General features: G+C 46.2%; 1 long non-coding RNA gene across 1 annotated transcript in view; it reads left to right on the forward strand.

The window, feature by feature from the left end:
* Positions 1 to 21,336, forward strand: part of LOC140116646 (uncharacterized) — a 37,198-nt gene extending 15,862 nt beyond the window's left edge. Inside the window, exon 3 of the long non-coding RNA XR_011852882.1 lies at positions 19,066 to 21,336. This is a non-coding gene — a long non-coding RNA (uncharacterized lncRNA). The remainder of the gene's footprint in view (positions 1 to 19,065) is intronic.
* The last annotated feature ends 456 nt before the right edge of the window (positions 21,337 to 21,792 follow it).

Genomic DNA, 21,792 nt, shown 5'->3' on the forward strand with positions numbered 1-21,792 from the left:
AAAGTGAAGGTGATTAAGTGACACAGTGACAAAATGTGATCTAAAAAGGAAAAAAGGGAAAAACATAATTAATATCACATGGTCATAACCAACACGGAAAATCATCATCACAAAGGATGGGAGTTGCACATTGATGGGAGTCAGCATTCAAAAGATACCACTTGTTTTGAAATCAACGTTGAGCCCGCCTGGTTTCAACGTGTTAAATTTATAGATCCATTCTAATTCTCTTTTTTTCAATAATTTAGTCCTGTCACACCCTCTCCTCAAAGGTGGAATCTCCTCAAGGGAGATCCTTTCTACCAGCCCTAATCGTATACCGGTGCTGGTTCATGCATGTTTTAAAATCAAGAGTTGCCTCTCCAATGTACCATAACTTCCAAGGGCATTCAAGCATATAAATTACATGATCCGAATCACATGTCAAATAATGTTTGATTTCGCATGTAACATTAGATGGATGTGTAAAATTACCACCTTTCATCATCATGGTGCAGTTAACACACTGGGGCAGATTTACTTAAACGGTCCATTCGCGATCCAGCGGCGCGTTCTCTGCGCTGGATTCGGGTCTTCCGGCGATTCACTAAGGCAGTTCCTCCGACATCCACCTGCGCTGAAGTCCGCTGAGGTCCGCTGGAGTTCACGATCCTATTCTTGGTGAAGGTAAGCGCGTTTTTTTAATGCGGCGGTTTCTCCGAATCCTCCGGGTTTTCATTCGGCCACGCCCCCCAATTTCCGTCCCGTGCATGCCGGTGCCGATGCGCCACAATCCGATCGTGGGCAATTCAGGAAAAATCGGCGCAAATCGGAAACATTCGGGTAACATGTCGGGAAAACGCGAATCGGGCCCTTAGTAAATAACCCCCACTGTCTGCATGGAAAACTCCCTTTCTTTTGTGGGGCAAGAAAAGTCTGTCTTAATGTTTTTTTGGATCCCACATTAGCTTTTGCTAACTTATCTCTAAGACTAGGAGTCCGTCGATAAGAGAAAAGAGGTGGGACACTGAATTCAGGGATATTAGGAAATGTATCCGACAAAATATGCCAGTTTTTGGATATAATTTTCCCTATTTCGTTACTGATACCTGTATAGGTAGAGACGAAGGGTTTTCGTTTCAAGTTTACAGATTTTGATTTTGGTTCCAAAAGATCATTTCTATTCAGGCTTAAAGCCCTATCTTTGTGTTCATTTATCAGGGGTGAGGGATACCCTCGTTCTCTAAACTTCGTACTGAGGACATTGAAATTCTTTTGAAGGTCAGATTCTCTAGATACAATGCGGCGAACTCTGAGAAATTGACTGTAAAGTAATGCCCTTAGTAAATCATACCATTATTCAGCAATACTTGTACATCCAAAAATTGTATCGACATCTGGGACCAGACCAGAGTAAATTAGACATTGTGATCAACATTATTCAAACAGTTTTGAAATAAAAGTAAATCATCAGATGTACCCTTCCAAATGAGGAAGATGTCGTCTATGTACCTCCACCACCTCACAACACTGTTGAAGTGGTGGGATACATAGACCGACATCTCCTCAAAGTCACTCATGTAAATGTTAGCATACGTGGGGGCTACATTAGCCCCCATTGCTGTACCTCTTAGCTGCACATAAAATGCGTCCTGGAATAAAAAATAATTACATGTAAGCACCAATTCAAGCAATTCCATAATCAGTGAGACTACCACATCTGAGAAATCCATTTTCATTAATTTTCTCCTTACTGCTGCCAAGCCTTTATCGTGACTAATAGATGTATACAAACTGACTACGTCAAATAATGCCAAGATTACATTACCCATAGATCGTAGATCCAAATCTTCAAGCTTTTTCAAAAAGTCAGATGTTTCTCTAATGTAGGATGGAGTATTTACAGCAAAAGGTCTCAAGAATTTGTAAAAAAAAAATGGCAATGGTGTCAAGTATAGAGCCCATACCCGCCACTATGGGTCTGCCAGGAGGATTTGTAAGTAGAGATGAGCGAGCACTAAAATGCTCGGGTACTCGTTATTCGAGACGAACTTTTCCCGATGCTCGAGTGCTCGTCTCGAATAACGAGCCCCATTGAAGTCAATGGGAGACTCGAGCATTTTTCAAGGGGACCAAGGCTCTGCACAGGGAAGCTTGGCCAAACACCTGGGAACCTCAGAAAAGGATGGAAACACCACGGAAATGGACAGGAAACAGCAGGGGCAGCATGCATGGATGCCTCTGAGGCTGCTTAATCGCACCATTATGCCAAAATTATGTGCAACAGCATGGCCGTGACAGAGTGACCGAATGAGGCTAGATAGCATCTAAAACATGCAATAATTGACCCTGACACTATAGGGGACGGCATGCAGAGGCAGCGGCAGCAGTGGCAGGCTAGAGAGTCTCATGGCGACATACCCTAAATGGACTCAGGTTTCACCAAAGGAGGTGAAATGATTTCCTATGTGAACAAAAGGTTGAAGGTATATTTAGTCGATAACACAGCATGGTGGCGACATAGTGACCAAGTTCCATAACGTATCTGGTGAAACACCCGAAAAATGAGCCTGACACAGCTCTTTTGATAAGGGGACGACATGTGGAGGCAGCCATGGAGACAACTTCCATGATTAAGAGCGACAGTATGGGGCATTCATATTGCGCTGCTATGATTGCAACTTCAGGTCTCCAGCATGGCGGCGACAGATGGGCCTCGTTCCACTATGTATCTGGTGAAACACCTGAAAATTCTGCCTGACACAGCTCGTTTGATAAGGGGACGATGTATGGAGGCAGTGAACTAGTAGTAGATTAAAGGTGCTGCAGTTAAAACTATGTTAGTTGGATCTTGAGATGGAGCTGGCGCTCCGCAGCCAGGCGAGCTTTCGCCAATCCAAGCCCCTGTCTCTAGGCTACTCCCCAAACAGCACTTCTAAGAACCTTTTGTATAAGATCAAGTGTAGTAGCGTTCTTATAAGTTTAGGATATGGCGGGTGAGGGGAATGTAAACAGATGCGCAAGAAGCGCTGAAATAATATTGGTAAATGATAAAAGTTTGCCAGTATATTTTGTGGATTACACAGCAGGGTGGCGACAAAGTTAACAAGTTTGTTGTGGAAGCCATGAAAACAACCCAAAATTCTGCCTGACACAGCTCGTTTGATAAGGGGACCATGTATGCCTACAGTTCATGCCAGTCGCTGCACTGGCTGCCAGTCTCCTTTCGAATACAGTTTAAAATAATAACCCTCATCCATAAAGCTCTGTATAATGCTGCACCCCCCTACCTCTCCTCTCTTATCTCAGTCTATCGCCCAACCCGTGCTCTTAGATCCGCCAGTGATCTTAGATTAACCTCTACCCTAGTGCGGACCTCCCACTCGCGTCTCCAAGACTTCTCTAGAGCTGCACCAATTCTATGGAATGCTCTGCCCCGGACTATCAGACTAATACCTAACCTCCAAAGTTTCAAACGTGCTCTTAAAACCCATTTCTTTAGGCAAGCCTATAACACTCATTAACTGCATGAAGTTTTAACTCTTCTACTAACCCGTCCTGTGTCGTCCTCCCATCTGTTATCCAGCAACCAACAGGCACCAGACTTCTCTGCAGTCCCATTCACCCTGGACCTGGTATATAAGATGACGGCTGAGTGGTTCAAGTGACAGCAATTCCATTTATTATATTTTGTTCTATTCCCTAAGAAGAATTGCTTGACCATTAAATATTCTTTTACCTCGTGTTACCCCATCATCTTCATAAACCGTAAGCTCTGGCGAGCAGGGACCTCACTCCTGTTGTTCCATACAAATGTTGTGCTCTGTTACATTACATTTGTATTTGTTTCCTATGATTTGTAAAGCGCTACGGAATATGATGGCGCTATATAAATAAAGATTATTATTATTATTATTATGGAGGCAGTGAACTAGTAGTAGATTAAAGGTGCTGCAGTTAAAACTATGTTAGTTGGATCTTGGGATGGAGCTGGCGCTCCGCTTCCAGGCGAGCTTTCGCCAATCCAAGCCCCTGTCTCTAGGCTACTCCCCAAACAGCACTTCTAAGAACCTTTTGTATAAGATCAAGTGTAGTATCGTTCTTATAAGTTTGGGATATAGCGGGTGAGGGGAATGTAAACAGATGCGCAAGAAGCGCTGAAATAATATCGGTAAATGATAAAAGTTTGCCAGTATATTTTGTGGATTACACAGCAGGGTGGCGACAAAGTTAACAAGTTTGATGTGGAATGCCCTGTAATAGCTCTTGGGCGGTGTGCCTTTTATCGCCTAGGCTCAGCAGCTTGAGCACCGCCTGCTGTCGCTTAGCGACGGCACTGCTGCTGTGCCTAGAGCTACCGACTGATGGCGCCATGCCCACGGATGGTAATTCGGAGGAGGAGGAGGTGGAGGAGGGGTAGGAGGAGGAGGAGGTATAGTAGGCCTTTGAGACCTGGACCGAGGTAGGCCCCGCAATCCTCGGCGTCGGCAGTATATGACCAGCCCCAGGGTCAGACTCGGTCCCAGCCTCCACCAAGTTAAGTGTAGTAGCGTTCTTATAAGTTTGGGATATGGCGGGTGAGGGGAATGTAAACAGATGCGCAAGAAGCGCTGAAATAATATCCGTAAATGGTAAAAGTTTGGCAGTATATTTTGTGGATTACACAGCAGTGTAATCAACAGATGCGCAAGAAGCGCTGAAATAATATCAGTTAATCATAAAAGTTTGCCAGTATAGTTTGTGGATAACACAGCAGGGTGGCGACAAAGTTAACAACTTTGATGTGGAATCCATGAAAACAACCCAAATTTCTGCCTGACACACCTCGTTTGATAAGGGGACGATGTATGGAGGCAGCTATATGGACAACTTTTGGAGGTAGCAATGGAGACAACGTGTGGAGGCTGCTATGGAGACAATTTAATTTGGATAGTGCCTGTATGTGGCAGTCCAAAAAAGTTTTCAAACCAGAGGAGCAGGTAGGTGGCCCTCCAGAAAAATGAAATAGATTGAGTGCCTGTATGTGGCAGTCCAAAAAAGTTTTCAAACCAGAGGAGCAGGTAGGTGGCCCTCCAGAAAAATTGAATAGATTGAGTGCCTGTATGTGGCAGTCCCAAAAATTGTTTAAAACAGAGGACCGGGTAGGTGGCCCTCCAGAAAAATTAAATGCATAAAGTACTATAGCTAGAGCCAGTGGGCCCTGTCAAAAAATAGCCAGTTTCCTCTGCTTTAGTGTACAAAGAGGAGGAGAAGGAGGAAAATGAGGAGGAGGAGTGCATAAATTATTCAGGTTGAGCTTCCTTCACCTGGTGGAGATTGGAAATTATGAGAAATCCAGGCTTTTTTCATCTTAATAAGCATCAGCCTGTCAGCGCTGTCAGTCGACAGGCGTGTACGCTTATCGGTGATGATGCCACCAACACGCTAGCGGCTGGGCAGGCAAGAACCTCCAAGGCGTACAGCGCCAGTTCGTGCCACATGTCCAGCTTTGAAACCCAGTAGTTGTAGGGAGCTGTGTGATCATTTAGGACGATGGTATGGTCAGCTACGTACTCCCTCACCATCTTTCTGTAAAGATCAGCCCTACTCTGCCGAGACTGGGGACAGGTGACAGTGTCTTGCTGGGGTGACATAAAGCTGGCAAAAGCCTTGTAAAGCGTACCCTTGCCAGTGCTGGACAAGCTGCCAGCTCGCCTACTCTCCCTCGCTACTTGTCCCGCAGAACTACGCACTCTGCCGCTAGCGCTGTCAGAAGGGAAATACTGTTTCAGCTTGTGCACCAGGGCCTGCTGGTATTCATGCATTCTCACACTCCTTTCCTCTCCAGGGATGAGAGTGGAAAGATTTTGCTTGTACCGTGGGTCCAGGAGAGTGAATACCCAGTAATCGGTGCTGGAATAAATTCTTTGAACGGCAGGGTCACGGGATAGGCAGCCTAGCATGAAATCTGCCAAGTCCCAACTCTCAAGAATTCACTCCCCTCACTGGCCTGACTGTCCATCTCCTCCTCCTCCAACTCCTTCAACTCATCTTCTTCTGCCCATACACGCTGAACAGTGAAGGTCTGAGCAATGCTCCCCTCTTGTGTCTCGCCAACATTCTCCTCCTCTTCCTCCTCATCCTCCTCCACCTCCTCCGATATGCGCTGAGAAACAGACCTGAGGGTGCTTTGGCTATCAACAAGGGAATCTTCTTCCCCCGTCTCTTGTGACGAGCGCAAAGCTTCCGACTTCATGCTGATCGAAGTTTTTCAACAGGCCAAGCAGCGGGATGGTGAGGCTGATGATGGCGGCATCGCCACTGACCATCTGTGTTGACTCCTCAAAGTTACTCAGCACCTGACAGATATCAGACATCCACATCCACTCCTCATTGTAGACTTGAGGAAGCTGACTGACCTGACTACCAGTTCTGGTGGAAGTTGACATCTGGCAGTCTACAATCGCTCTGCGCTGCTGGTAAACTCTGGATAACATGGTTAATGTTGAATTCCACCTCGTGGGCACGTCGCACAACAGTCGGTGAGCGGGCAGTTGGAGGCGGCGCTGCGCTGCCCTGAGAGTGGCAGCATCTGTGCTGGACTTCCTGAAATGCGCACAGATGCGGCGCACCTTCGTGAGCAAATCAGACAGATTGGGGTATGTCTTGAGGAAACGCTGAACTATCAGATTTAACACATGGGCCAGGCATGGCACATGTGTCAGTCTGCCGAGTTGCAGAGCCGCCACCAGGTTACGGACGTTGTCACACACAACCATGCCTGGCTTCAGGTTCAGCGGTGCCAGCCACAGATCAGTCTGCACCGTGATGCCCTGTAATAGTTCTTGGGCGGTGTGCCTTTTATCGCCTAGGCTCAGCAGTTTGAGCACCGCCTGCTGTCGCTTAGCGATGGCTCTGCTGCTGTGCCTAGAGCTAGCGACTGATGGCGCCATGCCCACGTATGGTAGTTCGGAGGAGGAGGTGGAGGAGGGGTGGGAGGAGGAGGAGGCATAGTAGGCCTGAAAGACCTGGACCGAGGTAGGCCCCGCAATCCTCGGCGTCGGCAGTATATGACCATCCCCAGGGTCAGACTCGGTCCCAGCCTCCACCAAGTTAACCCAATGTGCCGTCAGCGATATATAGTGGCCCTGCCCGGCAGCACTCGTCCACGTGTCCGTGGTCAGGTGGACCTTGTCAGAAACGGCGTTGGTCAGGGCACGGATGATGTTGTCTGACACGTGCTGGTGCAGGGCTGGGACGGCACATCGGGAAAAGTAGTGGCGGCTGGGGACCGAATACCGAGGGGCGGCCGCCGCCATGAGGTTGCAAAAGGCCTCGGTCTCTACTAGCCTATAGGGCAGCATCTCCAGGCTAAGCAATCTGGAGATGTGGACATTAAGGGCTTGGGCGTGCGGGTGGGTTGCACTATATTTCCGTTTCCGCTCCAGCGTCTGGGGTATGGAGAGCTGAACGCTGGTGGATGCTGTGGAGGATCGTGGAGGCGACGATGGGGTTTTTGTGCCAGGGTCCTGGGCAGGGGGCTGACTATCAGCTGACACAGGGGAAGGAGCAGTGGTGTGCACGGCCGGAGGTGAACGGTCTTGGTGCCACTGAGTGAGGTGTTTAGCATTCATATGCCTGCGCATACTGGTGGTAGTTAAGCTATTAGTGGTGGAACCCCTGCTGATCCTGGTTTGGCAAAGGTTGCACACCACAGTCCGTCGGTCATCCGGTGTTTCCTTAAAGAACCTCCAGACTTCTGAAAATCTAGCCCTCGCCGCGGGAGCCCTCGCCACGGGAGCTTCACTACGTGACACATTTGGCGCTGATGCACCTGCTCTGGCCCTGCCTCTCCGTCTGGCCCCACCACTGCCTCTTCCAACCTCTTCTGGTCGAGGACTCTCCTCCGTCTCAGAAGCACTGTGTTCACCCGGCCTCTCAACCCAGCTTGGGTCTGTCACCTCATCATCCTCCGATCCCTCAGTCTGCTCCCTCCTCGGACTTCCTGCCCTGACAACAACTTCACCACTGTCTGACAACCGTGTCTCCTCATCGTCGGACACCTCTTTACACACTTCTTCCACTACGTCAAGAAGGTCATCATCACCCACAGACTGCGACTGGTGGAAAACCTGGGCATCGGAAAATTGCTCAGCAGCAACCGGACAAGTGGTTTGTGACTGTGGGAAGGGTCCAGAAAACAGTTCCTCAGAGTATGCCGGTTCAAATGCCAAATTTTCCTGGGAGGGGGCAGACTGGGGGGGGGGAGGAGGCTGAGGTGCAGGAGCTGGAGGAGTGCCGATTTCGGTGACATGGGTGGACTGCGTGGAAGACTGACTGGTGGACAAATTGCTCGAAGCATTGTCGGCAATCCACGACATCACCTGTTCTGGCCTCAACAGTGCTCTACCACGAGTCCCAGTAACTTCAGACATGAACCTAGGGAGTGTAGCTCTGCGGCGTTCCCCTGCTCCCTCATCAGCAGGTGGTGTCTCACCCCGCCCAGGACCACGGCCTCTGACCCCTGCAGTAGTTGGACGCCCACGTCCCCGCCCTCGTCCTCTACCCCAGCCCTCGGGTTAAACATTTTGAAAATGAAAGTTATAACTTTATTTTTTTTTTACTTTTTTTTGTGTTTTTTTGTGTTTTTTAGTTTTTAAAACCAAACGATGCTATCCTATTGCTATGGCTATTTTCTAGCCAAGTATGAAAGCACACTGCTATGCCAGATGAGATGACACTGAGTTACGAAAAAATAAACGTAAAATAAAAAGTAAATGGCAGACTGTGCCTAATTGAAATCAAACCCCTAATAAATTTTCCCACTTCGGTCTTTGCGATGGATATGTGCGTCACTAAGCGCTAAACACAACGGTCGCAAGTCTCACTACAAATTCCTCACAATATGGTAGTAGATGCACTGCAGCAAGGATAGCCACCAGCAGATCAACCAGAAATAAAATATATATAACGCTATTGTAGGCCTAAGTAAGCCGTTTGGATTCTCCTATGGCTATTTTCTAGCCAAGTATGAAAGCACACTGCTATGCCAGATGAGATGACGCTGAGTTATGAAAAAATAAACGTAAAATAAAAAGTAAATGGCAGACTGTGCCTAATTGAAATCAAACCCCTAATAAATTTTCCCACTTTGGTGTTTGAGGTGGATATGTGTGTTTCTAAGAGCTAAACACAACGGTAGCAAGTCCCCCTGCAAATTCCTCACAATATGGTACTAGCTGCAAATAAAAAAAAAAAAAAGTATAACGTTATTGTAGCCCTAAGAAGGGCTGTTGGGTTCTTGTAGAATCACTCCTGCCTAACACTATTCTAATAGAACAGCCTAACGCTTTCCCTGACCAGCAGCAGCTCTCTCCCTAGCGGCATCCAGACACAGAATGATCCGAGCAGCGCAGGCAGGGGCTAGTCTATTCCAGGGTCACCTGATCTGGCCAGCCAACCACTGCTATCGACGTGTAAGGGTACCACGTCATGCTGGGTGGAGTGCAGAGTCTCCTGGCTTGTGATTGGCTCTGTTTCTGGCCGCCAAAAAGCAAAACGGCGGGAGCTGCCATTTTCTCGAGCGGGCGAAGTATTCGTCCGAGCAACAAGCAGTTTCGAGTACGCTAATGCTCGAACGAGCATCAAGCTCGGATGAGTATGTTCGCTCATCTCTATTTGTAAGACATTTATGATTTTTTGGCAACAGATACAAAACCGGTGTAACCGGATGGTCAACTTTTAAATAGTCATACAGTGCATTGTTAATAAGGTTTGTTTCTCTAGCTCTATCCAGAACCTTTTAAATTTTCCTACTGAACTCGAATTTTGGATCACAACTCACCAGTTTATATATTGAATTATCCAACAATTGTCGCTCTACCTCTTTGAGGTACACTTGTCTATCCATGATGACGACCGCACCACCCTTGTCGGCAGGTTTTATTGTGAGGTCACCGTCATGCATCAGCTCTTGTAGTGTCTGCCATTCCTGGCTTGTAATATTTGGTTGTCTCAGCTTTTGCATGTTGTTCATGTCCTTCAACTTATTAATCCCTATTTTAATAGCTTGTACAAAGGAATCAATAGCTGTATTGGTAACAGTGGGTGTGAAATTACTTTTTATGTGTAATTCAAAATCTTTTAATTTCAATATAGGCAATGTGGGTACACTACTTACACATGGTAAAGATGGTTTATGTTGAATCATTTTTATTGAACATTGAACAATAAAAACAAACATGTTACAATGCACTTAATGAAACTTATGAAAAGAAGCATATATCATAAAGTACAAAGTATTTATACAAATATCCAGGACATACATGTTGACTTAAGCTTAGGCCCTATCTGAATGGAGTGGCCTCTTGGGCGAGGTAGAATCCATGGTTGGAAATAAAGCCCTGGAAATATACATAATGATTAGTAATCCTCTCCCTACCCAACGAGGCATATCACCCCCTTCCAAACATGAAGGGGGCTAATGAGGTGTCAGAAGACTGCTGTGAGCTACTTGCCTGGAACGTATCCATAAGACAAAATAGGAATATAACACAAAACAAGACAAGAAGTTAGACAGAAACGTTCCGGGAAGGACACGCAAGGAAGGAGATCCTACCGGGAACGTCCACTCGGGACAGGAGGGGTGACAAAAAGTTCAGATATTCCCAGTCCCCTGTAGCTAGGTTATCTGTGCCATTAGGGGAAAAACAGGAAAGTGTATTCGGCCATGGAAGGACATGTAGTGAAGCGCCAGTGGCGTGGGATTACCGCCCTGGCTGCGAGTAAACAAAAAACGCAGAATGTCTCTTTTTTGAGCTCCAATTTGGCCAGGGAGTACTGACAAAAGGGCAACGTCTGGGCAAGCATTCACTTGCTTGCCTGAAATTCTTTGGTTTTGAACATCTGATGCCAGAAAGGTTTCAGAGCTTCACAGCTCCACCATACACGTAACATGTCTCCCTTGTCGGTTCCACAGCGCCAGCAGGCATCCGAGACGGAGGGAAAGGCTAAATGCAGTACAGTCGATACCCAGTACCACCGCGACACAATCTTATATCCCTTTTCCTGGGACGAGCAGGCTGAGGACATCTTGTGTGTGAAAATGAAAGATTTGTCCCAGTCTTCCTGCGCCAGTGGAGTCCCAAACTCTCGTTCCCAACTTTAACAAATGGAAGGTCTGAGGTCTTAGAGTCGTTTCTCAAGATGGAGTAGATTTGGGAAATGGCATGTGGAGGGTCTGACTCTAATCGGAACAACCCCTCAAAGGCTGTGAGGGAATCAGCGAAGGCTGCTTCGTCCCAGGCCCTAACTATGAAGGACCACAGTTGCGAGTACTCGAACCAGGAGCTACCCTCCCAAGAACTCCCCCGCCCAAGAAAGACAACCTGGCCATTCCCGGCTGAAAAGCCGGGTTACGGAAAATCGGGGTGAGTGGACTATATTCGCGTGACAGGGACTTCTTTGCGATCAGCGATCTCCACAAGCGCAAAGCATCCTTAAGTGAGTTCCCCTGAGGTGCTGGGGCAGGAAAGGTCCCCGATGGGACCCACGGCAGTAGTTTGAGGAGTGCCGAAGAGCACGTCTGCTCAAGCGCAACCCACTGCTTGGTTACGGAATTGTATGTCCAGTCAAGCAAAAAGTATGGAGGCCTGATGTTACAGTCTGAGATCAGGGAGGCCTGCCCCCCCCCAATTGTCTTTGGTCTGATCAGTGTCTTCCAGGCTATCCTCGGTCGCTTGGATCCCCAGATAAATCGCAGCATGGCGGAACGTAAGGTACGAAAAAATCCCAGGGGTGGAAGGCTCGGCACACACTGAAAAATGTACAAGAAGCAAGGGAGTACGTCCATTTTCAAGGCATTAATCCTACCGAACCATGACAGGCGCTTGCGGTCATATGTTTGGAGATCCTTTAGTGTACGCTCCAACAAGGGTGTATAGTTTAGGGCGTATAACTTTGTCAGATCAGTTGGGATCGTGACCCCCAGATATCCGAGAGAAGCCTGCCACCATTGAAAGTTATCTTTAATGTGCTGTACTTCCGTAATTGTAAGAGAAATGTTGAGGGCCTCGGTCTTGGAGTAGTTGATTTTAAAGTCGCTAGCCTCGCTATATTTCTTGAGTTCCTGAATGAGGGAAGGGAGATCCTAGGTTGGGATACATATAATAGCAAATCGTCCGCGTATAATGCAGCCTTGCAATGTCTGGAGCCCATTGATATCCCGTGAATGTTAGGTTTATTCCATATGGCAGTAGCCAGATGCTCCATAACTATAAAATATAGTAAGGGTGAAAGCGGACACCCCTGCCTGGTACCGTTTTTGATTGGGAAAGACTTGGAAAGGTTTCCATTGACTCTTACCCTGGCGGTAGGGCTGGAGTACAGAGCCATAACTATTACCATAAACCCAGGTCCTATTCCAGGCTGTCTAAGTGCCGCCGCCATGAAGCCCCAATGGACCTGGTCGAAGGCCTTTTCCGCGTCAATGGATACCAGACAGGAGGGGATGGATCGCGCCTGTGTGTAGGACATCAGAAGAATGGTTTTATTTAAGTTGTCCCGGGCCTCCCGACCGGGTATGAACCCAACCTGGTCAGTGTGTACCACTTCCGGTTATTCTGCTAGGAATATTCCTTATAGAATTCCTTAGAGAATAACTTGACTTCCACGTTAATAAGGGAGATAGGCCTATAGCTGCCCGGCAGCGATGGATCTTTACCTGGTTTGGGCAGTGCACTTATGTGGGCCTCCTGGGAGGCCTTAGCTTCAAAGACCTTAGCTAGCAATGGGGATAGAAGCTCCCTGTATTGTTTGAAAAAAGCAAAGGTAAACCCATCAGGCATGGGACTTTTACCTGCAGGGGTTTCTTTAATCACTGCAGAGACCTCTGCTGCTTCAATCTCCCGTTCCAAGGAATCAATGACTTCTGGGGGCAAGGCGGGCAGGCCCATCTCGGATATGTACGTGTCAATTTGGGCTGCGCGGAGGGAGTTCGGAGCATGTGCCTCAGTGCCCCTGATGTCATACAGGGAGGTGTAAAAAGTTGCGAAGCTATCGCATATCTCGTCTGGATGGAAAACATCTTTGGCCTTGGGACCCTTAATCTTGGGGATATAGGAGGTCTGGGTGCGGGGGTGCATTAAGTGGGACAGCAGGCTACCGCATTTGATCGGGTGATCATACGAATAGCTCTGGAACCGAGCCCTATGTTGAAGGTATTTTTGGTCCAGGAGGGACCGCAGGGATTCCCTGGCTCTTGACAACTCCACCAAGTCAGCAGCTGTTAAAGAGGATTTGTGGCGCAGTTCTGCGCAGTTCTGCGCAGTTCTGCGTGGTAAGGGCCACAGTCCGTGCATTGTTTTCTGACTTAAGGCGAGTGCCATGGCAGACAAAGATATCCCACAGGTTCCCCTTGAGGCATTCCCATCTTTGAGGAACATGTGTCAACCCGTTCCACCCTGGGACACTAGTAGCAGGGGCAATGCATTCCCTGATCTCTTCTGCGCAAACAGAGTCTCTGAGGAGGTTGTCCTTCAATCTCCACCTCCATGGGTGGTGACGGTGGTGTTTTAGAGACAATGTCAGGAAAACGGGAGCATGATCCGAGAGGAGAATGTTCCCAATCGCTGCCCTGTGTTCCCACTTGAGCGCATTGTGGCTCAGGAGAAAAAAATCTATTCTGCTATAGGAACCGTGTGCAGGGGAGAAATAGGAATAATCCCGATCCTGGGGGTGTAGGATCTGCCATCCGTCAATCAGCTGTAGGGAATGTAAGTCTTTCCTAAGGCTGCGCATGTGGTTGAGCGGGGTACCGCTCTGTCCCCGAGTTGTGTCAACAGATGGATCTAAAGGGAAGTTAAAGTCGCCCCCCTCCATGAAACCGGAGAGTGCGCCTAGCATTGCCCTGCATGTCGGAATCGGGTTATTGTTGGGGAGGTACCAAGTAGTGAGTGTAAGCACCTGCCCGAAGGCCCTTACCTTCGCAAAGACATATCTGCCTTCCTCTTCTACATTAGTCGCTAAGACCTCGAGCGGCAGTGATTTGTGAAAAGCGATCCCCTCGACACTCCCCTTGATTTAGCCTCGGGGTTGGCGCTGTGGATCCAATGTGTATAATAACGATCTCGGATGGTCGGCACGTTGTTAGATCTAAAATGAGTCTCCTGCAAGAAAAGGATGTTAATTCTCTTTTTGTGCATGTCGTACAAAATTTGTGACCTCTTCTGTGGGACATTCAACCCTCTAACATTAAAGGATGCCAGCCGTAAAGTATCCATGGCAAGTCTGAAGCCCTTCTATCCCCCTGCTGCGCTTGTAAAGGGACAACAGACGGCCCGTCCCGTTATGCACTATGATGGTGGGGTCAAGTAAAGGGTAAGGGGATAATGGACAATACATAAGGGGGAATAGTGACAAGACAGCTACAGGACAATCACAAACAAACCAAGGATAAGCTAAAAATCAACAGACAAACACGAAACGGTGGGGAGTCAACAATTACTATACCGCAGTCAGACCAGCTGGCTACGGAATCCGACTACGGAAGGCTCCCCCCCACCCAGCAACCGCATATTTCACATTGAGGTTATAACAAATCACTATACCAAAACCAGTATTAAGAACAAAGAGAAAAAAAATAATTTTAGAGAAAGGGTATCTCCATACAGGACATCAAAGAAGAGTAGACCTTTGAACAGCAACAGGTAGCAATTGGACTTTCAGGCATCCAATAAGCCCAAAGGGTTCTGTCCCTGACACAAGTAGCATTATGGCGCTCAGGTTGACCCTCATGGAGGCCCCTGCAGCGCATCAAAACAAGTCCAAGTATGGAGAAGGACCACGGATCCAGACACCTATGAATTATTCCGGGGGCGGTGGTCCTATGTCACAGCCTGCCCGCGCCCCTCCCCGTCCCTGGCCTCGCCAGGCACAGCATCTGGGGGATCTCCCAGGATGAGGAGCGGCTCCATATTGCGGAGGAGTCGGGAGACTCTGGGATATCAGGAGGCGGAATATTTAATGCTGCAGCCACGGCAGGAACCTCCCCTGGATGTCTGATGACAAATCAGCGATCGACCTGTCGAATCTGAAGGCAAAATGGGAACCCCCGGGAGTAGGGTATATTTCGATGTTGCAACTCCTCCAGAAAGGGCTTCAGCGCCCTACGTTTTAGCAAGGTCAACTTTGACAAATCAGGTAAAAGCGGGACCTTTGGAATGTAATATCTCCAGCAGATCTTGCCTTGGACATAATTGCCTCTTTTAATTGATAATGGTGCACCCTGCATATGACATCTCTTGGCTGCTCAATTGTGGCCGGTTTGGGTTGTAGTGAACGATAGGCCCTGTCTAATTCCACAGGCGTATCCGCCGGAACCTCCAGGACGGAGTTGAACAACTCTCTGTTATGGAGAGCAGAGGTTTCCACCGATTCGGGCAGCCCTCGGACTCTAATATTGTTGCGCCTCCCCCTATTCTCTGCGTCATCCATTTGGTCGGACAGTAGATGGAGCTGTAAGGAGTGAGAGGCAATGGTAGCAGATTGTGCCTCAAGACAGGCGCTAAGATAATTTTGAGACACTTCAGTGGCTGTTACACGGGACTCAAGCTGCTGAACTTCCTCCTGAACCGCATGTATTTCAGCGGTGAAAGACTGTTCCAACCTGGCTACATAGCTTCCCATATCATCCCTGATGGGAATGGTACAAAGGCGGGAACTGAGGGCACATAATTCAGCCAGAGCGCAAATTCTTGGGACAGTATGACTCGTTGAGGCTCAGTCACTCTATCCTGAGAAAAGGCTGCATTAGATGCAGAATGGCCAATAGAAGCATTGACACAATATGGCCCCAGTTGTAAGGGAAAAGGAGCTGTTGACATGGGGGAGGAGCATGGGGTATGCGCGACCGGTGTCGCCGGCCATTCTTCCCCTGTGTCCGACCAAAGAACCGGGGAGTGGGGCACAGATGTCATCGCCTCCCCTCCCTTTCTCTTTGTCCACTGTGGATCTTCCTGACCCCCATTTCTCTACTGCTGGAGATGCACTTCCTCAGCCCACGAAGGCCCAGCTATGCATAGGGGAGAAGGCTCATCAAGGGGCTGCAGAGCAGACCCCGAGGTCTCCACAGGGACCTCTACTAGCCCAGGGGCTTGCAATGGGGGAGAAGGGTGTAAGGCCTCACTTGGCCCAGGAGGTGGATGCTGCAAATCTCCCAGCTGTAGCTCCTTTGGGACCCGTGGAGCTGGATGTACCTGGGCCTCCACATATAGGGTGCGTGACCGCTGGATCCCTGGTGTGGGCCCCTCAGTACCAAGAATGGTGTGGCTGGCCTCCATCTCGGCCTCCTGGTGCTGCCGGTGAATATTTGGATCCACCGGCGCGCCCCTCTCTGTCCCGTCGAGTCGGCACCACTGGGTAGCAGGTCCGGTAATGTCTCCATCCTTGTGAATGGCTTCTGCGGAGGACGTCAGCGGGAAGTCGGATTGTGCTGCGGAGTTCCCCGCCATGCAGGCCGCCGTCATCTTGGCCGCGTGTCGGTGAGGCAGCACAGCCTGTCCCTCCGTACCTGGCGCGTGATCAGTGGCGCCCCAGGACATCAGAGGAAGATCCGCCACCGGTAAGCTGCTCTTCGCGTCTTCCATCGGGGGGGCTTCCCAGACGCCGCTGCCATTTTGGTTAAAAACCGACTGATGCCTCGTGCCGCAGCACGATTCAGGGGTACAGCTGGGGTCCAAGTACCCCCCTTTCTCTTTGCTCCTATTTAATGCGGCCTGGCAAACCGGATTGGAGTGGATAGCGGTGCTAAAGCGGGGTTCGGGCAGGAGAGGCTCTAGTGTGCGACCGTCTCCATTCGCAGTCAGGCCACGCCCCTGTAAAGATAGTTTGATCTGAAGAAGCTCTGGAGGTCAATCTTGATATTGAACCAATCAATTGGTGCAGCCGGACAGAAGGATAATCCTCTATTCAGAAGTGATGTTTGTGCCGGAGTCAAAATTTTGAAAGAAATGTTGACAACTAGTGTTTGTCTTTCCTCCTTGTCATCACCTTTGTCGGAGCTGATTTCTCTCTCTGACTTGTTTTTTTCTGTATCACCAGTGTCTGGTTCCCCCTCTTCTGGTGGGTTTGTCCTTAAAGGCTGGGGATTCGCACTTACCCCTAAAAAAGATTCTGAACTGGCAGTAGTATTATCCTGGTCTTTAGCAGTCAATCTTCCCTTATTCCTGCGTGGATACTCTTTTTGCCTTGATGAACCCTGGTTGCCTGGATTGCTCTGCCATGCATAGATCGTCCCCTTGTGGTAAACTTCACCATTCCTGTTCCATTTCTGCCTTTTAATGCTCTCAAGTTCAACCTGTAGCTTGGATAGATAGCCAGTAACTTTGTCCTTAAAAGTATTATAGTCATCCTCTGATAATGCATTTTTAAGTTCATTATACACTTCCTATGTTTTAACCATCAATTCTTTCAATTTCATTTGCAAAAATTCAAGATTAAATAACAAAATATCTGATACATATTTATTCGATAATTCTTTAAAACGCTGACCAAATGATACATTCATTGAAAAAAGATTAGGTCTGACATTAGAAAGCATGCCTTTCGGAATCCAACCGATCTTATAGTATTCGCCTAATGTGGTAAGGTGCAGTCTCAGGTTCAATGCTCTTTTAGAGTGGTTCCCGTACCTTTTTTTTAATTCACTTGGTGATGGTTTTCTTAAGAAGCTGGTGTCTCCTCCTATGCCGCTCTGGATAGAGCTAGAGAGACAAACCTTATTGACTATGCACTATTTAAAGACTATTTAAAAGTTGACCATCCGGTTACACCGGTTTTGTATCTGTTGCCAAAAATTCATAAATGTCTTACAAATCCTCCTGGCAGACCCATAGTGACGGGTATGGGCTCTATACTTGACACCATTGCGATTTTTTTAGACAAATTCTTGAGACCTTTTGCTGTAAACACTCCATCCAACATTAGAGATACATCTGACTTTTTGAAAAAGCTTGAAGATCTACGATCTATGGGTAATGTAATCTTGGCATTATTTGACGTAGTTAGTTTGTATACATCTATTAGTCATGATAAAGGCTTGGCAGCAGTAAGGAGGAAATTAATGAAAACAGATTTCTCAGATTTGGTAGCCTCACTGATTATGGAATTGCTTGAATTGGTGCTTACATGTAATTATTTTTTATTCCAGGACACATTTTATGTGCACTAAGAGGTACGGCAATGGGGGCTAATGTAGCCCCCATGTATGCTAACATTTACATGAGTGACTTTGAGGAGATGTCGGTCTATGTATCCCACCACTTCAACAGTGTTGAAACGAATACCCTTCGTCTCTACCTATACAGATATCAGTAACGAAATAGGGAAAATTATATCCAAAAACTGGCATATTTTGTCGGTTGCATTTCCTAATATCCCTGAATTCAGTGTCCCACCTCTTTTCTCTTATCGACGAACACCTAGTCTTAGAGATAAGTTAGTAAAAACTGATGTGGGATCCAAAAAAACATTAAAACAGACTTTTCTTGACCCACAGAAGAAAGGGAGTTTTCCATGCAGATAGTGTGTTAACTGCACCATGATGATGAAAGGTGGTAATTTTACACATCCATCTACTAATGTAACATACGAAATCAAACTTTATTTGACATGTGATTCGGATCATGTAATTTATATGCTTGAATGCCCTTGCCAGTTATGGTACATTGGAGAGACAACTCTTGATTTTAAAACAAGCATGAACCAGCACCGGTATACTTTTAGGGCTGGAAGAAAGGATCTCCCTGTGCCCAAACATTTCCATGAGCACAAACATAGAGAGGGCCAACTTAAATTTCGCCTCATTGACAGAATTCCACCTTTAAGGAGAGGGGGTGACAGGACTAAATTATTGAAATAAAGAGAATTAGAATGGATCTATAAATTTAACACGTTGAAACCAGACGGGCTCAACGTTGATTTCAAAACAAGTGGTATCTTTTGAATGCTGACTCCCATCAATGTGCAACTCCCATCCTTTGTGAAGATGATTTTCCGTGTTGGTTATGACCATGTGATATTAATTATGTTTTTCCCTTTTTTCCTTTTTAGATCACATTTTGTCACTGTGTCACTTAATCACCATCACTTTGTACTGGACATCTCCTGTGGACCCCTCCTGGAATTCTAGAATACATTTCTTTTGTTTCTTTGTTATTTTTTTATGACGCTCAGTTTAATAAATAATACTTTTTAAATATAACTTTTGTGTTAAGTACATTGGAGAAGCAGACTTAAGAACTTTTTTCTTGGATATATTTTTCATGCCGCACAGGTTACTTATTTTCAGTGACAATACCCACTTACAGTAGTAATACAGCTTTGTTTCTGCATAATTGGTACTTGTTGACCGCTAGGGCTTTTTTATTCTTGAATCCACTAGTGGGAGAGTTACTCGCAACGTCCGGAGTTGGAGATGGATACATTTCCACTGCGGCCCTGCGCTTACTCCTTACAAACTTAGGATCTGCCTATGATTGGGTAGTACCTGGGTTTTGTGACCCACATTCTTTGGTGGTATCCTTTATAGCCGTTATTTCTCATATCTCTATTTAGCCCATTCTTTGTGGTTAGCAAGTTACTAGCCTGGTACTTGACTTATGGTACCGTTCTCTTATTGAATACACTTAGATGTTGATCTATGTCTACACATCAGTGTATATAGTTTAGTATGCTGGGTTACATAATATAATAGAATTGCTACCTCTTTTTTCAGTCTGTCACAACTATATCTTTACAGATAGCAAGCAGTCATGACACCATTTTTCAGCCAGTTAGGCTTAATACACGTGTTGTGATAACTATTCATTGTGCGGGCACATACCCTTATCCAAGATGGTGTCTTTTGATGCCGAGTACGCTTATGCGCATGCGTGAGATGCGCACTACAGTATCTGCTCTCCATGACTTTTCACAGACATGCGCAGTAGTGCTATGGAGACACACATGGCGTCCGGTTGTTTGATTACACCAGGAGGAGGTACCCATACAGGTACCATATACCACTTTTATTATTATATGCAATTTGTTTATCAATGATTGTATGATCGGTTATGTAAAATATCACTGCACCAATGTGGAGATTATATGCTTTCTATATGTATATGATCACAACAGATTACACACTGTATTATATGTATATATTGATCACTTATGTTTGTTTACTATGATTATGATGTCATCACATTGTGACTATAAATATCTCTATGTATCATGACTCACATTGCTTGACAAAGGCTGTGATACAGCCGAAACATTGCACGAAGTGGAATAAAAGACCACGTCTGTTTTTCACTATATGGAGTGCTGCCGTTTTTTTCTCTTGGTATTCTATGGACTCTGCATGGTGAGAGTGTAGGATAGCACCTATAGACCTATTTCTTCAAAGGGACTGTGCTGCTGTTTTTTAAATTTTTAGACAGATAGATAGATACATACATAGATACATAGATATGAGAGATAGGATATACACAGATAGATATGAGATAGATAGATTTTTGCGAATTACAAGAATCACGAGTGAATTAATAGACAAACAGGAAGGTTTCAATATGATGACAAAAAAATTTTGAGATCGGGGTTACCCACCAAAGTTGATTGAGCAAAATAGATTTAGAGCTCTGTCTATATCTAGACAGGAGGCTCTTTCTAGATCCACTCTCAATAGCTATAAACAGAATCCCTTTTATCTCTACATATAACAACAAAAGTAGTGAAATTGCAAATATAAACGTAGACTGGTGTATCCTAGCACATACCTTCACAGACATTCCTGAATTTCAATGTCCACCCCTACTTTCATATAGACGTGGCAGTAATTTGAAAGATAGAATGGTGAGAGCGGATGTGGGCTCTAAACAGCGCACCACACAGCGAGGCAATTTTGGATCTGTCAAAAAAGGTTGCTTCCCCTGTTTGTCATGTGTAAATTGTTCTCACATGATCAAAGGCAGTTTGTTTGAATATAAGGGGGTCACCTACGATATTAGACATTATTTAACTTGTAACAGTGATTTCGTGATTTACCTACTGTCCTGCCCTTGGCAGCTTATATATGTGGGGAAACCACATTGGATTTAAAGACAAGATTAAATCAACACCGTTATACAATACGAAAGGGCGTCAAAGATTTACCGGTATCTAAACATTTTTCAGAAATGGGACACACTGAGGGACAACTCAGATTTAGGATCAGTGATCATGTGCCCCCCCTACGTAGAGGTGGCGACCATGAACGTCTTCTTAAAATCAAAGAGCTTTATTTATATAACACATTGAAGTCATGTATCATTGTATTTTATAAATATTGAGCACTGCACTTTTACGATCATGCACTTTATAATGGATTTTGTATTAATTGTTTGCTGATGATGTTTTGTACTGCTATAGTAAATATATATTCACTTACCTTTGTAACATCACTTTTGAAAGGCTCGTATTTGTAAGAGCCGAAACGTTGCCTATTATGTATTAAAAAAAACACAGTTTTTCACTTTATTTTTTTTGTGTGCTGCCTTTTAATCGTTTATTATTTGGAGGATCTTTTTTGCCTGGATCTATGTACGGCTTTGCATATGGTTATACTTTTTTGATTTAATCTGAATACTAGCTGTGCTGCTTGGACTTTCTTTTTGATTAGATAGATAGATATATGGATAGGAGATAGATATAGACACATACATAGATAGATAGATATGATATAGATAGGATATACATAGATGGCTAGGAGATAGTAAGATCTTAGATAGAGGATTGATATGAGATAGATAGATAGATAGA

Source organism: Engystomops pustulosus, chromosome 2, assembly GCF_040894005.1.
Source record: "Engystomops pustulosus chromosome 2, aEngPut4.maternal, whole genome shotgun sequence".
Taxonomy (NCBI): Eukaryota; Metazoa; Chordata; class Amphibia; order Anura; family Leptodactylidae; genus Engystomops; species Engystomops pustulosus.